The 19,066-nt window shown below is 42.2% G+C and overlaps 1 protein-coding gene across 4 annotated transcripts in view; it reads right to left on the bottom strand.

Moving 5' to 3' along the window:
* Nucleotides 1-752, bottom strand: part of ZMYM6 (zinc finger MYM-type containing 6) — a 40,366-nt gene extending 39,614 nt beyond the window's left edge. The window contains exon 1 of one of the 4 annotated variants that reach the window (XM_045782329.2): nt 587-752. The gene's annotated coding sequence lies outside the window, so the exon portion shown is untranslated. Of the gene's footprint in view, nt 1-170; nt 510-586 lie in introns of those variants that run through there. The other 3 variants (XM_045782330.2, XM_045782327.2, XM_045782328.2) reach the window with 3 other exon arrangements.
* Nucleotides 753-19,066: the final 18,314 nt, after the last annotated feature.

Below are 19,066 nucleotides of genomic sequence, written 5' to 3'. Positions count from 1 at the left end.
AGGCACGCCCTTGTTTAAAGTGGACCACCTGCACCTTCCAGGGTCTCCCTGGGGGCCATGCCCACGAATAAGCCCCTCTGAGTTAGGCTTCTCAATCGCTTCCCTGTAAACAAGAAACTCTTTTAGCCATCCAGCAGATTTCCCTTCCCCTAAGAGTAAACGCACTAAACCTGAAGCAAAAAAGGAAGCTCCCCAAAGTTGTCCTTATCCAAACAGTCAAGCCAGGCATAGAAATGGGCAACTGGTGGAAAAGCCTGCGGGGAAGAAGAGCTGAGAACTTCTGACCACTTGCCACAGTTACAACAATCTACGGGCGCTCATCCCTCCATCGAGTATGGTACCGCTGCGAAAGTCTCGTCCCTACCAATAATCTCCGCGCCCGTCACCGAGTACAAACGCGGCAACGTTATATCGGATGGAGAACGCTACCCGCAAATCCCTGTCACCGCGTCCCTACGGCGAAATCCGCACGGCGTCAGTCACGCAGCCCTCCAGGCACCGCCCCCGTCCGGTGCCCGCCTCATCACGTGGCGCGCCCGCCGCCCCGCCCCGCGCAGTCCCTATAGCCGCCAACAGCCGCGCTCACCTTCCGGTCGCCTCCCTGCTCCCAGGGAGTACCGGGTGGGTAAGGAGGGCTAGGACCCAAGGCTCCCCGCGCCGGGACGAGGATTATTTTCTCTTACTGGAATTCTTCCGCCTGATCCATCCCAACGCAACACCCGGCCAACCGCGCGTGCGCAGCCCTGGTCTCCGCCCCTCCTTTTCCCGTCATGCTCTGGACCTGAGCTGAGTGATCTTCCCAGGATTCCTCTTTCCTCAGTTATGGTTGATTTCTTAAAGAGACCAAGACCTAAGGGTGAAAAGGTAGAAGAAAGGGTTTGGGGCAGGAAGTTGGGGGCATTAAATAGCACTGTAAATAGTCTGCACTATTCTTTAACTTGCATTTCCGGAAAGATTGCCTACTAAGGAACATAAGAATAAATAATGGCTGACATTTATTAAGCCAAGTGCTTGCTAAACACTTGACATGCATCATTCCCCTTTATCTTCACCACAACCCCAAGAGGTACACATTTTTATCACAGAGATGTAAATGAATAGATTAATTAACTTGTTCAAAGCCAAGATTTGGTATTTTTCATTCAGAATTGTTTTTTGATTTGTGACTGCTGTATAATATTCTATTTTATGAATATGCTACAATTTATCTACTATTGATGTTTCCAGGTTTTGGCTATTAGGAATAATGCTGCTGTGAGCTTTCCTGTCTTTTGTTGCACATATGTTAAGTTTATACCTATTAACTAATGTGCTTTTTATGTATATATAAAACTTAAGTGGATAATGTCAAGAAATTTTAGAAAGTGGTTTTTCAGTCGCACTCCTACCAGCCATCTATGAGAGGTCCAATTGCCCCACATCCTTGCCAATAACTACCGCTGTACATCTTTTTAATTTTAACCATTCTGGTGGGGGTATAGTGATATCTCTCTGTGGGGTGTTCTGTTTGTTTTTTGGGTTTTTTAAGATTTTATTTTAAAGTAATCTCTACAACCAACATGGGGCCCAAACTCACCACCCAGAGATCGGGAGTCTCTCGCTCCAACGAATGAGCCAGCCAGGTGTCCCTCATTGTGGTTTTAATTTGGATTTCCCAGATTTCTAATGAGATTGAGCCCATTTTTATGTTTTTGGATATCTGGATATACTCTTTTATGAAGTGCCTGTTCAAGTCTCTTACCCATTTTTGTATTGGATTGTCTGCCGTTTTATTGTGGACATATATTCTAGATATGAGTACTTTGTTGAATACATGTATTATACATATCTTCTCCCACTCAGTGGCCAGCATTTCCACTTCATTATTGGTCTTTAACAAACATAGAAGACCTTTATGCTTAGTGCTTCTTGTGTCCTGTTAAGAAATATTTTCCTACCAAAGATCCTGATTAAATTCTGGGATTGTAATTACTTTGTCTTTCTCATTTAGCTCTGCAATCCACTTGAAGTGGGGATTTGTGTATGGTGTGAGGTAAGTCGGGTTTCGTTTTTTACATGTGAATGTTAAATTGATTAAGTACTATTTTTGAAAGTCTGTACTTTCCCCTATTGCTCTGTATTGTCACCTTTGCATAAATAAATTGTCTATAAATGTGTGGATTTGTTTCAGGACTATGTAATCTATTCATTTTGTCTCTCTTTGTGGAAATATCACACTGTCTTAATTTCTGTAACAGTTTTACAGTAAATCTTGGTATCTGGTAGAAAAAAGTCTCCCCTCCCATTATGTTCTTCAAAATTGTCTTGGCTCTTCTTGGTCCTTTGCATATTCATATAAATTTTATTATTTTTAAGATTTTATCTTTAAATAATCTCTACACCCATGGCTCAAACTCAGAACCCTGAGGTCAAGAGTCACATGCTCCACTGACTGAACCAGCCAGGCACCCCCATATAAATTTTAGAATCCGCTTGCCAAATGCGACCAAATTTTCCTCATATATTTTAGACTCAGCCAGAATTTTGTTTAATGTTGCACTGAAGCTATAGACCTGTTTTGGAAAATTGATATTTGTTATTCATTGTGTTGAATCATGTCCCCCAAAAAGATATGGTGACCTCAAGAAATAACATTGTTGCAGATGTAATTAGTTAAGACGAGGTCATATTGGAGTAGGGTTGACCCTTAATCCAATATAACTCACGTCCTTATAAAAAGAAGAGACATAGAGACAGACACTTGCAGAAAGGACAGCATATGACAATTGAGGCTGAAATTGAAGTACTGCAGCTTCAAGCCAAGGAATGCCAAGGATTAATATAAACACCAGAAGCCAGAAGAGACAAGGAAGCATTCTCCCATTCAGATTTCAGAGAGAAGGCTCTGCTGATACATTGATTTAGACTTCAAGCCTCCAAAACTGTAAGACAATAAATTTCTGTTTGTAGCACTTTCTTACAGCAGGCCTAGGAAACTAATATGATTGAATCTCCCAATCCATGGAAAGAGTATATATCTCCATTTGTTTCTGTAATTTCTCTTGTTAATGTTTTTAGTTTTTAAGTTTAGAGATTACATATTTTTTAGATTTATTCTAGATCTTTGATATTTTATGGTATTTTTTTTTAATATTTGCCCATTTATTTGAGAGAGAGAGCAGGGGGAGAGGCAGAAGGAGAGAATCTCCAGGCAGACTTCCTGCTGAGCGTGGACCCAAAGGCAGGACTTGATCCCACAACCCATGAGACCTGAGCTGAAACCAAGAGTCAGACACCCAACCAACCGAGTCACCCAGGCACCCCTTTTATGGTATTTTAAAGGGTAAAATTTCATTTTCTAATTGTTTATTTCCGGTATAAATGTAGAAATATAACTGACTTTTGTATGTTGGTTTTGAAGCCAGCGCCTTTGCTAAATTCATTTATTAATTCTAATAGTTTATCCATATTTGTAAAAATTTTCTAAGTTTTCAACAATATAGAGAATGACAAATTTATCTCTTCCTTTCTAAGCGTATACTTTTTATCTCATTTTCTTGCCTTAATGGAAATGGTGATATTGGGCATCTGTATGTTCTTCCTGCTATGTTGTTTCCAATATAAAATCATTAAATATTAAATTTGCTTTAGAACTTTTGCAGTCACCTGTGGAGGATTAAATATGGTAAATTCTTTGCAACTTTTTTCATCAAGAGAGGGAGTCTGTTTCCTTATCCCTTGTTTTTTGGTTGGTTTTGTGATTTATTTTGACTGATAGAATGTGACAGAAGTGATATCCTGTAAATTCCCAAATGTATTCTCAATAGTCTTTGCAGCTTTGACTTTCTTGGGACACTCTAACCACCATGTCAAGATTAGATGGGTTAAACTACTGAATGATGAAAAAGCACATGCAGAGAGTAACCCTATAGCCAGCACCAAGGCCCCATACATATGAGTGGAACAATTTTTGATCCTCCAAGTTGATAGATGACTGCAGCCTCATGAGTGAGCCCAGGCAAGATAAGCAGAAGAATTACCCAGCTAAGTCAAAATTATAAAGTCATGAATGAATAAACAGTTCTTATCATAAGCTAGTAAGTTTGGGGTGCTTTGTTATTTAGCAGTAGATAACTGTTACAGAATTGATATCTAGAAATGGAGTACTGCCATAACTAAAATCTAAAACATGTGACATTGACTTTGGGACGAGGCAGGCAGCAGAGTCTGGAAAGGCAAGGAGTCTGTTAGTGGAGGCCGGAAGAACAGTGAGGAAATTGTTATTGGAGGCTGGAGGAAGACTAAGCAGTGTAGTGCAGCGACAAAATGTTCTGCAGCACTGCCCCCTATAATAACATGGAAGATAGAAATGTAATTAGTGAACTTGTAGATCTGGCTTAGGAGATTTCTGGACAGAATATATAAAAGTGCTATTGACTTATTTTAGTCACCTATGATAAGGCTTTGCAAAAGATAAACAAGTGAAAGAAGGAACTTTTGTTTTCAAGCAGAAATTAGACAAAATATGAAGGGTCCGAGACAGTCTCTCCAGCTAGCAAAATGTCATCAAAATAAGAAACAAATCTCGGAAGAAAAATCACATATAGGACATCACAGGTAAAATGTGGCCTCGAGGTCAAGATCAACTCAAGCGTGCAGCTGTAAGACCTCAAAAGGAGTTAAACAGTACCTCATAGACCCTCTCATCTAGACAGAAGGGCTTCTAAGAAACACAAGGGCATTGTCCCATAACAATCTGAAACACCCAGAGTAGAGAGAGTCCCGTCTCACAAAGAAAAATGGAGGTGGTTTGAGGGGGCACAGAGTGAATCCCAGTAAGAAACATGAAGTATTTAAGGGAAGCATTTGGGAAAAACTGAAACCCTAGACTATAAATATTACTGAGTGTTTGAAATGAAAAAGACCCTTATAGAAGCTGAGAAAGCAACTCAGCTGCAAATATGGACCATTTCTTACGGAAAATAAAGGTTTCTCAGGGGAGAAAGCCATGAGCCCAGAGGGAAGAAGCAAAAGCCTCTGAAGACAATTGATTATGAAACCATTCCCAGGGAACAAAACAATCAAAGAACATCCCTTGTCCTTGGAGTAGGAGAATCTGACAACAGGTGTCCAGGTAGTGAATTACTTTGGATCAATGACTGTTATATGCTTTCTGTTCTTCCTCTTTTTGAACAGGAGCGTTCATTGGAGTCATTATTTCTCTGTGTCATCAGGTGTTTGGGGTGTGTGGGGAGCAGAGAGCAAGGGGAACAGATAACTTGTCTTTTTAGTTAGCAGGCGTTTGGATTGAAAAAGTTGCACCTGAGCAGATGAACCCAATGAACTACACCAGAAGAGTTTCTTCTTCATCGGCCTGAGTTAGATGGTGGGATCCTGGACTTTGATCCAATGCCATAATGATTTGAGACTTTCAGCTGAGAATGTGAGTGTATTTTGATTGGGAAGGGACATCGATTGTTATGTCCAAAAGGCAAACTATAAGAGATTGTTTCCAAAGATGGCCACCAACAATTCCTCCTATCTCTGTATGTGTATGAGGTTTCTACTATCAAGAAGTTGGGTCAGTTTCCCTGCCACTTGAATCTGGGCTGGCCTGTCAACTTGTTTTGACCAGGAAATTGCAGGAGAGTGACAGTGTAACAGTCATGGGTGTAGGCTCTAAGAGAACTGGCAGCTTCTGCCTTTGCTGTCTTGGAGCCACCATCATGTAAACAGGTGTCGCCATCCTACTGGAGAGACCACATAGAAGGAGAGAAATCCCTGAGCTTCCCTGCCAAGGTCCCAGGGATGTGGGTGAAGTTATCTTGGTATTCCAGCCAAATTCCCAGCTAAAAGCGTCAACATACCATGGGGCAGAAGAATTCCCCAGCTGAGCCCAAACAATCACAGAGTCATGAGAAATAACAAATAGTTGCTTTAAGCCACAATGTTTGGGAGTGGTTTGCTACCTAACAATAGATAACTGACACACTAAAATAGTTTATATCTTTTAGTTTGATGTTATTAGGAATTCCCTCTGGGTTCCTATGTTTCAAGAATCCTTACTGTATACTTCTATTTCAAATTCCCAGTTGCAATTTTGTGACCTGCTTAGAGTACAGATTTATTGTTTATCACTCTTTCTTTTCCTCTCCCTCTCCTCTACCTTGAAAACTAGTTTGAGCATTTTAATTATTTTCCTCAAAGTTATAGATGATATATTTTTTTGAATCCCTGGGTGTTGAAGACCATTTTTATAACAAAGAAACCCCAAAATTCAATCCCTCAAATAAACTGAAGTTTAGGGGTCCCTAGGTGGCTCAGTCGGTGAAGCGTCTGCCTTCAGCTCAGGTCATGATCTCAGGGTCCTGGGATCCAGCCCCGCATTGGGCTTCCTGCTCAGCAGGGAGCCTGCTTCTCCCTCTGCACCCCCCTGCCTTGCCAGTACATGCACTCTCTTTCTCTCAAATAAATAAATAAAATCTTTAAAAAATAAAAATGAAATAAAAACAAACTGAAGGTAACCTTTCATATCACCATTCGAGGCATATGCTCTAGGTCATAAGCAGGTGCACTTCTCTATCATCATTTGTGAACATACGATTCTCCCCTCTTGTTTCTCCATCACTGAAATTCGGTTGTAGGCACATCTTCCTGAGAGTGTGGAGGAAGGACACATGCGTCTTATGTTGCTAGGCTCAAAAATGACACATAAAACTCTGAGTACATACCGATAGAGGCTCTTGTCCACGTGACCATGTGTAACTGCATTGAGGCGAGGAGAGGGTGTGGCGAGGAGAGGATAGTATCATGTTCCAATCAATAATTACAATCCCACAGCACAACTGACATATTTGGTTATAAGATGCCGCCAAATCAAAACCAGAGTTGCTGGGAAGTGATGGGCGGCTCTCCAGCTCAAGAGCACAGTGCAGATGGATGTGTAGTCAGTGCAGAGAATCCTAAATGAAACATGAAAACAAACATTTACTTACAAAGGAAAGAGAATTAGGCCAGCTTTGGACTTCTCATCTGCAGTACTATGACAGAAACTAAAATCCAAGAATGTTATACACGGCCAAGACGGTCAGGGTCAGTTAATGACATTTCTGAAAATACTGTGCAAGGTATGGTGTAGATTGCTAAATTTCCAGTGAATTTCAGTCTTTTCTTCTTTTATGATTAATTCTATCCCTCATAGGCAAGCCAAGCCTTCTCCTCCTCTCCCCATCTCAGAATTGCCTGGCCAATCCCGAGTAGAGGAAGCCCCATAGCTTCCCTGGGCCTGGGGGCAGTGGAGGAAGTGTGTATAAATTTGGGCCAATGAGTGTTTATTTAGTGATGAGGTTAGGTTTTAACATGCTTATCTGTGAAGAATATATGAAGATAAACATTCACAGAAATGTGCATATACAGGCAGGAGTTTATGTAAGTTGTATGTGATTTAAATGACTATAAATATGTACAAGAAAGCGATAGGGGTTGGGGTTGATTAGGCGGTCACATTATTCTGAGTGGCCTCCAGGCAACCCTGACCATGTCTAGACAGACAGGCAGCTTTCCAAGCACGGTAGCTCTCTGGTACCAGCCCTGTGTCCTCCCACAGTCTCAGACTTCAGAGGTGGAAGGCCCTTTAGTGGTTATATGGCCCGAGGCTTGCGCTGTGCTTGAATCCTGGTTGCAGCACTGCAAGGAGAATCTTCAGTCTCTGCACACCTTTCAAGACAAGGAGTTAACTCCTCCCTAGCAGCTCCTTTTACAGTGGACAGCTCCGCCTTCAGGAAGGTTCTGATCATAAACTCCTGGCTAAGCCCTAGGAAGGTAGTCCCTTCTCCCTCTTCTGTCCTCACCCCCACTTACATAATTCAGCTCCGGGGTACCACCCTTCCTTTCCTCAATCACGGTGCCTAAAGTTATCAAGTATTATTGAGCCAGAGCCGATGCTAAGCAGTAGAGACATAGACATGAATGAGTTAAATTTTCGCTTTTAAAGGTCATGTGCTGGAGGCGGAGCAGACATGGAAAAACTATCCACAAGAATTAGAAGGAGTGAATAACTGGGCGGGGGAGGAAGAGAGGTGGTTTCAGGAAAGACTCCCTGCAGGAGGGAAGACATGTGAGCTGAGTCGGAGGCAGAATCAGGCCTCCAAAGCCTACAGTCGGCGCTGCCTCCTCCTACCCACACACTCCCCAGCTGTGTCCCTCGCTCCCCACTCTCATCTCCTGCTAATCCCAAACACCCAGAAAGAAGAAAACAGGCTTAGACATCCCTGATGCCTGGTCGGCATCACACAGAGTTACAGGAGGAGCTAAGGGTGGGAAGGGCCACCACATGAACACAGCCATCCTCCAACTGCCCCATGGGGCCCAGCCCTGTGTCTGAGGAGAGGCTCAGAAGGCGGGGACAGGCCCTCCAGCTCAGAAAAAGAGCGTTACAGGACAGTGTGCTAACCCAAGAGGCAGCCCTGAGCCCTGGCTCTGGTGAGGGTCTAGACCCCTGGATCAGAGAATAGGAAAGGCCATGGGCCTGGCCTGGCTGAGCGGCTCTTGCCCCAGGGGCCCCTGCCATGGGCTTGGGACTCCTGACTACGGCTCTCTGGCAGTTCTGGCAGGCCTAAGTCTGTCAGCACCCTGGAAACGAGGGCACACCTCGGACTCTATGGTTACATCAGCCCAGCTCAAGACTAGTCATAGAGTCTCAGACTAGAGAAGGCTCTGGGGCACTAAGGAAGAAGAAAGGAAGGAAGCAAATGAATTCCTTCTGTACCAGGCACTACACAGGATGCTTCACCTTTGATAGCAAATCTCAATTTTAGCATGGTCATAAGAAAGGATACACAGCAAACTGTGAACACTTCTCTGTGATGGGTAGAATAATAGAGGACTTTGTTTCAATGTTTGATACAATAATACATTATCAGAAATAAAATATTTCTAGCAGCCAAAATATCTATCGATAATTATGATATATATCTTACATATATATATAATTATTATATATATCATATATATATATGATATATATATCTTATGTCCCCCTTTTGACCCCCTAAAGGGTCAATCTTTAACATTAAAGTACTGACTTCTATTCACCCTCTCATTCTTCCTCAGCTGAGGCAGTGACTTCTCTAAACAGAGAGTTTGGGAGAAGAAACTATGTGCAGTTCAGCATCTTCTTTTCCTTGCATGTGGAAGCAAGCTGTCAACAGGGAACTAGTTTCCTTGGCTCTTCTCCCACTAAGGCTCACAGGGGCAGGCCTGCCAAGGGGGGATGTCTCTATCCTCCAACCTAGCCATTTCCTGAATCCCAAGCTCAAGAGTCTCATGCTCTAACGACTAAGTCAACCAGACACCCTGGGTCTGGTTGTTTTAAGCCAAAAAGGAAAAATATGGTGGCTTGCAAAATGATGAGAAGCTCTAAGTAAAGGTTTAGACGATGGACAAAATGAGGGACCTCCCAAGATCTGTCAGCAAGAATAGCTTGATCCATGTCCAAATATTGCTAAAATGAACTTTATGCCAAACATTCTGTCTTTGAGTCTGGGTAAGCTAAATGCCAAAATAACCTCCCAAATTATAAAGGTTCTACACTATGAAAGTTTATTTCTGTTTCACACCATAGTCCAACATGGGTGCTCCTGGTCTAGTCGCTTTTCTGGGCAGCTGTCCTCCAGGCATTGTCTCAGGGACCCATAATTCTTCGGTTTTCTGTTTCTGTCCTCTTCTATGTCTGTGGAGTCTTCTCCATTCTGCCAATGGTTGGGGAAAGAGAGGGCAAAGATCACACATGGGACATTTAGGTCAGGCCTACAAGTTGGGCATTGTTTCTATGTTCCATTGTTCAGAACTCAAGTCGCATGGCCGCACCTAACTTCCAGGAAGATGTAGTATATCTGTAAGCCAGGAGGATAAGAAAATAGGGTTTTATGAACATTTGAAAATCTCTGTCACAACACTTGTACAGGATTCAAAGTTCTAAGAATGATCATCTGATTGGCCAAGTTTAGGTTACCTGCTAAGCTACTCGCCATATCAGGAAGAAAATATGGAAAGAATCTATCCCTCTCTATTCTACTGTGAGAGGAAACAAACAGAGAAACTGTCCTCATAGTGGAGAATTTCCCTAAAAGGGAGATCAGGATGCTTAGAAACAAGGGGAAAGTTGGATGCTAGACAGCCAAAAATGAAAACGTCTGGTATATCTGTAATCTGCGTGGATTACACAAGAAAGTCTCTAAAGGCTTTTCCAGCTTTAATAGTTTATAATTCAGGTGCAAGAACTAAAAAAAGTATAGATGTCCAAAGATTTCTATTGAGAGCAACAGCCCTCCAAGTCCTAAGGGCCTTCCTGACTCTCGGAAAAGCAAATAATTCATAGCACAAGATAATATTTGTCAATGCATGGGACAGCATTAGTGCTCAATGGAACCATATTGTCTGAAAAAAGTATGATTCAGTAACATAACATGTTAAAATGGAAAATAGCACTGCAAGATCATGACCTTGAATTTTTTTTTCATTATTGTCACTACTAAAAGAGGCCTAATAGCAGCTCTAATATTTTAGCCCCACATTTACTCTCACGTGTATCCCTAACATCTGAATTTGATTTTTAGTAGTTTTATCCACCAAAATTATCTGGAATGCATTGCAGAGTAGCTGATCATATGGGGCAGGGGGAAAAATCGTATGACTTTAGAACATTCTGCTATGGCAAGAAAGAAGGGATGTTTAAAAAAAAAAAAGAAAGAAGAAGGGATGTTTCAAGGATGTCACGGGCAGAGCTAAAAGGACAAAGCCTAGAGATGTACCCACTGGTGAAGTTGTAATAATTTAATTTTAAAATGTTATAGTTAGAGTGAATTGGAATAAGTCAAATCTATAAAGACTATGCATTCATGCTAAGACTCAAATGAGAGAAGTAAACAAAAAATATACCTTTATGCAAACAAAAAAATGTTAATACAGTAGAAAGATGAATACAATATATGTTTAATAATGAGTTATATGTGTATCTTTGAGTGTACAGGTGTGGATGCACATTTATTTTTTCTTCTGTAAAGGGTGTGTTGATTTAAATATATTCACACATAGGGACCCCTGGGATTTGATTCAGCCTCAGCTCAAATGATGTCATGTCTAAGGAAAGGGAGAAACAGGGGAAGAATGAGGTCTCAAGAACACACAAGAAAGAGCAAAAATCAAAACTTGAAATAACAATTTTTACTAAAATTTCTGACACATATTAATCCTACTTTGGGACCCCTCCAATAGAGCGTAACACAAATGTGAGGAGAGATGGTCTCCTCACTTTACTGTAGATATCAAGAGATCATGTTGCCAGGGAAATGCTGATTACAAACAAATTAGAGGGCTCAGAGATTAGTTAAGCAGGTTCCCCTGCTTCTGCCAAAATTGTAAGCGATAGAGTTAGCATTTGGACCCGAGTATTGTGTGAATCCAATTCTTTTTTTTTTTTTTTCCATTTCAGTGTGCTCTTCTGTGGTCTCCTGGCTGCATCTATTTCTGATGATAACGACTTCACTTACAGCTCTCAAGTGAAGGATGCTCAGTCTCCTATACTATCTGCCTTAGGACTTAAAGTTGGGTCTGTATCCTCCATGCTCCCCTTGGCTGCAATTAATTAAAAATTCATGTTCCTTTAAAGCTTATTTCATCAGGCTTTATTTAAGTACTCCTTCTTACTACTGACACCTACTCATCTCCTAGGCGCTCTTCAACATTCATTGAAGAATTTAGCTGCTGGCTCACTGTTTTCCTCTTCTGCCATGAATTCACCTTTCCCATGGACACTTCTAACACCTTGGTCTCTCAGTTTATTTAGCTTCTCAATTTCAGTGAACTTTGACCCTTTCTACCTGAACTTCCCCATTCCAATGACACAACTTGAACCCTTTGGTTGCCTAAAATTGCTCCACCTCAGAGATAATACATACAGATATCCCACTTTCTTTTTTTTTTTTTTAAGATTTTATTTATTTATTTGACAAAGATAGAGACAGCCAGTGAGAGAGGGAACACAAGCAGGGGGAGTGGGAGAGGAAGAAGCAGGCTCATAGCAGAAGAGCCTGATGTGGGGCTCGATCCCATAACGCCGGGATCACACCCTGAGCCAAAGGCAGACGCTTAACCACTGTGCCACCCAGACGCCCCTCAGATATCCCACTTTCTGACTACAGTCTTCTAGCTTTTCTGTTTTCTCACTCAATTTCTCCCTCTAAAGCTCCACTTCTATTTTATAAAGACCTCTAGTTCTTTGATCAGTCTACTTTCATTCTATTTATTCACCTCTGCTGTCTTCTCTTCCTTTTATATTTTCTACTAGTCACTTACCAATATCCTCAACTCTCTACTATGGACTTTATGTTGTTCCTACTTCTCCATGCCCACACCTGGACTGCTTATTACTGTTGATAAAAGTCATGAGCCTACTACGCTGGCACAAATACAGCCTCAACTGGGCTAATGATATTGTCTAGAAATCCTCCCATGCCTCTTTTGTCAGTACTCTCTTCCATTCTTCACAATGACTATTCAGAGTTTCTCCTTTCTCTTCAAATCTCTAACCCTAGCACTTCACTCACAGCAGATGACCTGACCTCTTCTTTTCATAGAGAAAATACTATATAAGCAACTAAATGAGAACGTCCTCAGTTCCTGGCATCAAACGCACCGTTTTCTGCAATTAAACCTACCATTCTTTCTTTCCTCTAATTACAAAGGAGAGTCTATTTGTCACAGCCACACACCTCTTAGAAGAGCTTGACCACACTCACTGTTTTCATTTCTTCTGATCACACCCGCTCCTCAGTCCACTGCTGTCTGGCCTCTGCCTTCTACAGGAATCATTCTTAGTGAATTCACTGACTTTGTTGCTAAAACCTATGGCTATTTATCAGCCCTTGTTTCGTCAATCAACGGCATTGCTACTATTGACCTCATCCTCTCTTTTTTTTTTTAATTAAGATTTTGTTTATTTATTTGTGAGAAAGAGAAAGTGGGCACGCACATGCATAAGTAGGGGGGAGGGGCAGAGACAGAGACTCTCAAGCAGACCGCATGCTAAGCATGGGGCCCTGACAAGGGGTTTGATCTCACGACCACGAGATCATGACCCTGAGATCACGACCTGAGCTGAAACCAAGAGTCAGACGCTTAACCAACTGAGACACCCCGGTGCCCCGACCTCATCCTCTCTTAAACCCCAACACTTGGCTTTGTGATACCATATTCTCCAAGTTTTCCTTCTATGGCCTTAGCCATTTAGTTTTAGTCCCTTTCTTGTGTTCCCATATCTATGCTAATTGATTAATGATCAGTGTTCCTCAAGGTTTCTCTCTTTGGCCTTCTTTTCACCTCATTCTACCCGCAGTGAGTGTACTCTCACCACCCACGTCTATGGCTATAATCATCAACTCTATGTGATGGCTCAAAAAACTACAACTCTTTCCCAGATATTTCTTCTGAACTGTTTACCCAGCTGCCTATTAAATATTTACCTTTGGGTATTTCACAGCATCTCAGACTCAACGTATCTAAAATTGAACCCAGGGGTGCCTGGGTGACTCAGTTGGTTAAGCATTTGCCTTAAGCTCAGGTCATGATCCCAGGGATCGAGTCCCATATTGGGCTCCCTGCTCAGTGGGGAGCCTGCTTCTCCCTCTGCCTCTGGCCCTCCCCCTCGATTGTGCTTGCACTCTCTCTCTCACTCTCTCTCTCTCAAATAAATAAATAAATAAAATCTATTTTTTAAAAATTGAACCCATTATTTGTCCCAGGGCCCCACTCCTTCAACTGCTCACCTCACCTCCCCTTCCTGTTTTCCTTATCTCTTGGAATACACCATCCACCAGGATGTGACAATGAGAAATAGAAATGAAGATATTCTGAAGCAGAAGGGATACATGCACACATGCATTCATTAAACGAACATTTATCAAGTGACTCCCTGCCCAGTATTGTGTTATCTACTAAGAAATGAGCTGTGAGAGACAAAGACCTACAGTTCCAGAAACAGAAAGAAAGTACATGTCAGGCAGAGATGCAAAGAAAGACCTATACAGAAAATTGCATTTCTATTTGTGTTTGATAACCAGGAAAAAAAAGTATATATATTTCAAATAGTTGTCCTGAGACAGGATGTTACACATAATTTGGGTGCTTTTTAAAATACTTCTTTAGCTTAGGGATGCCTGGGTGGCTTAGTCAGTTAAGCATCTGCGTTCAGCTCAAGTCATGATCCCTGGGTCCTGGCATCGAGTTCCACGTGGGGCTCCTTGCTCAGTGGGGAGCCTGCTTCTCCCTCTGCCTGCCTGTGGGCACTCTCTCTTTGATAAATAAATAAATAAATAAATAAATAAATAAATAAATAAATAAATAAAATCTTTTTAAAAAATCAAATTTTTCTTTAGCTCAAAGAACCTTGAAGAGGCAAAAGGGTTCATCAAGGAGACAGACCCTCTACTGCAGATCGTTGTTGGCAATTAGCTGTGTACTAACTATCTGGTGAAATCTCATACTATTATTTTGGGTCATTCTTTGAATCTTGATTTTTTTCAGTAAATTTATGGGGCTTTTTTTCCATTATAAAAGTGATACAGCTTATGGTTGGGGGGAAATATATAAGAAGCTTTTTGGGGAGATACAGAATACAAAGAATAAAGTTGTGGGATTAATTCTCATTCTTTCTGAGCTCCTACTCGTGGACCCAAAGCAGGATATTCCTAATATTTAGGTGTTTTCCTAAGGGTACGAATGCCATTGATTATGGATGAGCTCCTGGGGAATTTTAGGACTATGGCTTGACTGCTATTGCACCTCTCTCTTCAGATACTTATTCATAAATGGTAAGTCAAGAAACAAAGTTGGGGTATGATGCTTCATCCAGAAGTAACAGGGATGAATTTTAGGGCATATTCAGGTATGGAGAAAATAACATTTATTTTCTCATAATGAACTTAAATCCAAATCTGAAGCCTCACGCTGTTACACTGGCAGAAAGCTTAATCTCAGTCATTACTGGCATTCCCAAGAAGAATTCCACCAGAGGTATGTATATGTCCCAGAGTGGGTCTTATTCACCATTAAAACATCAGGGAGGCTCTGCAGCCATTGGCTCGATAGTCCAGATTGGTTACCACAGAGATGACCATTGCCCCAATCTGCATGTTCTCATCAGGACCCATGGTTTAGGGCATGAGTATCTTCAACGAGGACAAAACTCCTTATGCTCAGGGTCCAGCCCTCACCCCACAGTGCTGTCAAAGAACATGGTGCAGGTTCCCTCAAATCACACAATAGACCTTCACCCCCTTCCTAGCCTTCTGAAAGCTATTCTTCCTTAGTTTTCTGAGACACTTCCCTGTCTTCTTAACCACACACACACACACACACACACACACACATTCACAAACACACACTCCCTCCCTGGATATTTTATTTTATTTTTACATTTTTCAAAAGATTTCATTTATTTATTTGTCAGAGAAAGAGAGAGAGAGAGCACAAGCAGGGGGAGCAGCTGGCAGAGGGAGAAGCAGGCTCCCTGCTGAGCAAGGAGCCCAATGTGGGACTCAATCCCAGGACCCTGGGATCATGACCTGAGCCGAAGGCAGACATCTAACCAACTGAGCGCCCAGGCATCCCCCTCCCTGGATATTTTCATAATCTTTTCAGTCAGGTTGAATTTTCACAAAACATAAGATAGCTCATGACTTCTAACAGCTTCTGCTTTGGGTCCTACCAAAATCCCTCTGACAAAGATGCAAGGGAGGAGAAGTATAAAACAATACAAATTAATGTCTCAAAAATTAGGTAACCGCAGGGCACCTGGGTAGCACAGCAGTTAAGCGTCTGCCTTCGGCTCAGGGCGTGATCCCAGCGTTATGGGATGGAGCCCCACATCAGGCTCCTCTGATGTGAGCCTGCTTCTTCCTCTCCCATTCCCCCTGCTTGTGTTCCCTCTCTTGCTGGCTGTCTCCATCTCATAAATAAATTAAAAGAAAAAAATTAGGTAACTGCCCCATGAACAAGCGGTTTGCACACTCAATGGTAGTCCTCACTTGGGACCAGGATTCAGTCGTTTTTATCATGTTTTTTTTTCCCCCTTGGTCCTATTATCAGAAGCAGGGATGTGCACTCAGTGCTCCAGTTTTCCTGAAGTTGTTACACAAAATCTGGGGCTTATCTCTCATTGATCTCTTTTACTTGTACAAGTCATTCATTTATTAGAAATAAGAGTCTACACATCTTTTTTTTTTAAGATTTTATTTGGTTTTGACAGAGAGAGAGACAGCCAGTGAGAGAGGGAACACAAGCAGGGGAGTGGGAGAGGAAGAAGCAGGCTCCCAGTGGAGCATGGAGCCCGATGCGGGGCTCGATCCCAGGACACTGGGATCATGTCCTGGGCCGAAGGAAGACGCCTAATGACTGAGCCACCCAGGCGCCCCAAAAGTCTACACATCTTAAAGACTCAACTGCTTTATCTTGCTTAGACAAACTTATGTTAACTTAGAAAATAAAACACATTTGTTGTCAGCAATTGCTCATGGACACATTTACTAGATAAGACTTTTGGCTGCAAGTGACAGAAAACCAAATCAAAGTACGTTAAGTAAAAAGATAATATATTGGTTGGGGCACCTGGGTGGCTCAGTCTGTTAAGTGGCCGATTTGATTTCAGCTCAGGTCATGATCTCAGGGTCCTGGGTTCAAGTCCCGAATAGAGCTCCACACTCAGAGGGGAGTCTGCTTGAGGATTCTCTCTCTCTTCCTCTCCCCTTCCTCTCCCCTGCTTATGCTTGCCACCCTCCTCTCTAAAAGAAATAAATAAAGCTAAACAGAGAGAGAATCTACTAGCTTACATAATTTGGAAAGTTCCAAGAGTTGAACATCACAAATGGATCGATCAGGGAGGGAAGGTGTCAAAATTGTTACTATATGACCTAGACTGGAATCGGAATACTTCATCTTCCAGGTATTGAGATTAGGTCGGTGATGGTCATTTGATAGTCAGCACCTCACTGGGATTTTTTTTCCTCCTACCCTATCAAGAAATACACTTCTATATCCAGTGAAAATATTCTTCAGGAGTGGAGGTAAAATAAAGACATTATTAGAGAAGGAAAACCAAAAGAATTTCTTGCCAACAGTCCTGCTCTAAAAGAATTGGTAAAGGAAGTTCTTCAGATAGAAGGGGAATAGGGGCACCTGGCTGGCACAACGGTTAGGCGTCTGCCTTCGGCTCAGGGCGTGATCCCGGCGTTATGGGATCGAGCCCCACGTCAGGCTCCTCCGCTGGGAGCCTGCTTCTTCCTCTCCCACTCCCCCTGCTTGTGTTCCCTCTCTCGCTGGCTGTCTCTATCTCTGTCGAATAAATAAAATCTTTAAAAAAAAAAAAAAAGAAGGGGAATAATACCTGAAGGAAACGGGGAACATCAAGAATGAAAGAAGAACAGAAATGGTAAATATCTGAGTAAACATAATAGACTATTCTCTTGAATTCTTTTAAAACTATTTACTATTGGCAGTAAAAATTATTAACACTGCCTGATGGGGTTTATGATTCTAATACATAAAAAACTATAACAAAAGGTCGGGGGCGCCTGGGTGGCTCAGTCGTTAAGCGTCTGCCTTCGGCTCAGGGTGTGATCCCAGAGTCCTGGCTCCTCTGCTGGAAGCCTGCTTCTTCCTCTCCCGCTCCCCCTGCCTGTGTTCCCTCCCTCGCTGGCTGTCTCTCTCTCTCTCTGTCAAATAAATAAATAAAATCTTAAAAAAAAAAAAAAGATGGGGAGAGGGTAAAGGGACTTATTTGGGGGTAATATTTCTACATTCCACTTGAAGTAGTAAAATACTGATTCTAGGTGGACTATGAAAGTAAATTATGTTTATTGCAATCACTAGAGCAACTACTAAAAAAATTATACAAAAAGTCATGGTCATAAACACAAAAGTTAAAATGGGATACTAGAAAATGTTCAAATTAGCCAAAAGAACGCAGGGAAAGGGAACAAAGGGAACAGAGAACAAATGATACAATGATATGCTTAATTACTATGTATTATATTAGGAAGATAAGAATAACTGTTGGAGAAATTAAGTTCAATTGCCAGTGTAGTGGTCAGAATCACCAGAGTCTGAATTTGAGGTTAACTGCGGAGGACATTTAGGGACCATAGCAGCAAGGGTCGGGAGGGCCTTTTGGTCCGGACACAGACTTTTGATAGTATCTCAAGAAGTATGGTCAAAGACAAGATTGCAATAAGTTCACCATTCAACTCTATGTATCTTCTATAATCCTATTATGATTGTAGGCATAACACAATTATTTGATCCTATACTTTTTTAGGTGTTGAAAGTGTTAATTTGTTAAGTAGCATTTAAAATATACCATGATTTTTTGGGGGCGCCTGGGTGGCGCAGTCGTTAAGCTCTGCCTATGGCTCAGGGCGTGATCCCAGCATTCTGGGTTGGAGCCCCACATTAGGCTCTTCCGCTGGGAGCCTGCTTCTTCCTCTCCCACTCCCCCTGCTTGTGTTCCCTCTCTCGCTGGCTGTCTCTCTGTCGAATAAATAAATAAAATCATAAAATAAAATGAAATGAAATAAAATATACCATGATTTCTGACACTCTTTTGGGATTCTTTTACTAAATGATGAGCGCCCCCAAATGGAAAAAGCCTGAACCCCCTCTCCATCGCTGCATTTAATTCCTTTTACCGGGAATTTACCGTGTACCTGGAACTTTACCAACATTGCCTTTCCAATCTTAACATGCCTATGGCAAAGGCACTGTTAGTAAACCCCATTTCAAGGATGAAGACATTGGGATTTACAGAAATTGCTAACAGACACATCTCTCGAATCCAGGAAAGCTAACCGCCTCGCTTGACCTCTGAGGCCATCCCACGTCGCCCCTGCCTTTAAGGGTCCAAATTTGGGGCCATCTAGCATAGCGTCTCAGGTCAGACGCTGAGCAGCGCTAAGGGTTCTCCCCGCCCTCCGTAGCTAAGGGAAAGTGGGCCCCGCCCGGCCAGCTGCGCTGCGCATGCTCGGCCGCAGAGCCCGGC

The sequence above is a fragment of the Ursus americanus genome, chromosome 33, assembly GCF_024610735.1.
Source record: "Ursus americanus isolate L20-20 chromosome 33, mUrsAme1.1.p, whole genome shotgun sequence".
Classification (NCBI taxonomy): domain Eukaryota; kingdom Metazoa; phylum Chordata; class Mammalia; order Carnivora; family Ursidae; genus Ursus; species Ursus americanus.
The sequence above is the reverse complement of the archived record's forward strand: the minus strand, read 5'-3'. Positions and strand labels throughout refer to the sequence as shown.